We start from the raw sequence: 1478 nt of genomic DNA, 5'->3' as shown, positions 1-1478 counted from the left end.
GAAAGAATGTGAACCTTTGCCAAAATGGCGGCACTGCCAACGTGTGGCGCTGCAATCGAAAATGGCGCGGCGGACCACGTAGTGGCGGTGGACCCTCGCGAGCCCGACACTGCCAACGTGGTGGCGCTGCGCTCGAAAATGGTGGCGGCGGTGGACCACGTGGTGGCGGCAGACCCCCGCGGGCTCCCACCAAGAAAGAACATCGTTAATAATTGATTACAACTTGATTATTAAATTGATTGATTAAATACCATTTAATTGATTGATTAAACGGTATTTAATTGATTGATTCATTATCAATTAATTGACGGATTATCATTTAATTGCTTAATTAATTATCATTCAATTGCTTAATTAATTATCAATTAATCGATAGATTAAAAATGGTATTTATTTGATTGATTAATTATCAATTAATTGATAAATTATCAATGCGAGTTGATGTAATCGTTGCATTGAGCCGGATTAGTGTCGGTCAACGACCGATCTTGTAGTCCGACACCAGAGAAAAATGCGGTCACAACATATACACCACATTACAAACCGATGCTATATATGCACTCGCTTCTTTGTTATAATTATAATTAACGAAAGACAGTAAAAGATAATTTAATAATAATTTCATTATGGAGAAACAGGCATGGAGGCAAAACTATAAAGCCAAAATTGTCCACAAAGAAGGCCTTGCGTAGCGAGCGATTTTTTCACTTTTTTTCCTATAAATACTACGAGATATACAGGTGCGCGAACAGCAAGACACCCTTTTTTTCCTTTTCTTTTTACCACAAACGCACCATAAAAGCAATCAGACACTCGCTTCTCCGTATGGTGCCGCTTTTAAAGATCTCGACCATGATTGCTGACGGCTCCTGGGTAGTTCGGGTTTTAGCGCTGCCACTGCGAGATATTTAGATAAATAGTGATAGAAGGAAAGAAAGAAGAGTAAGAGTTTTGAAACGAAGAGAATTAAATTCATTGGTCTTTTATAAAATATTACATACATGTCGCTTCACCTTCGTATGTTACATAAATAATTGTCAGATGCTGTGACTAATTATCACAGCAATAATTAGTATCTGACAATTACGTATGTAACACACGAAGGTAAAGCGACATGTATGTAATATTTTATAAAAGACCAATGAATTAATTCTCTTCGTTTCAAAACTCTTACTCTTCTCTTTCTTTCCTTCTATTACTATTTCATTCCTTTAATTCCTTTTACTTTGTTTTACAAAGTATCAATCTTTTTTAATAAAATATTAAGAAAAGCTGGTTAAAACTTATACTTTTGACAATTGGTAAATTAGAATACTGAGTAAATAAAATGAAATAAAATAAAATAAATAAATAAATAAATTATAAATAAAATTTACACAAAATTTAAACAAATAAAAAATGTATGTGTTACTTGTTATGCTTCTTTTCTGACGATTGTACGTCATCGTCATAATTGATCACATCAGATTGTGCAAGAC

The sequence above is a fragment of the Wasmannia auropunctata genome, unplaced genomic scaffold (genome assembly GCF_000956235.1).
Source record: "Wasmannia auropunctata unplaced genomic scaffold, wasmannia.A_1.0 LD335842.1, whole genome shotgun sequence".
NCBI classification, from domain to species: Eukaryota; Metazoa; Arthropoda; class Insecta; order Hymenoptera; family Formicidae; genus Wasmannia; species Wasmannia auropunctata.
This window is presented reverse-complemented; position numbering follows the sequence as displayed.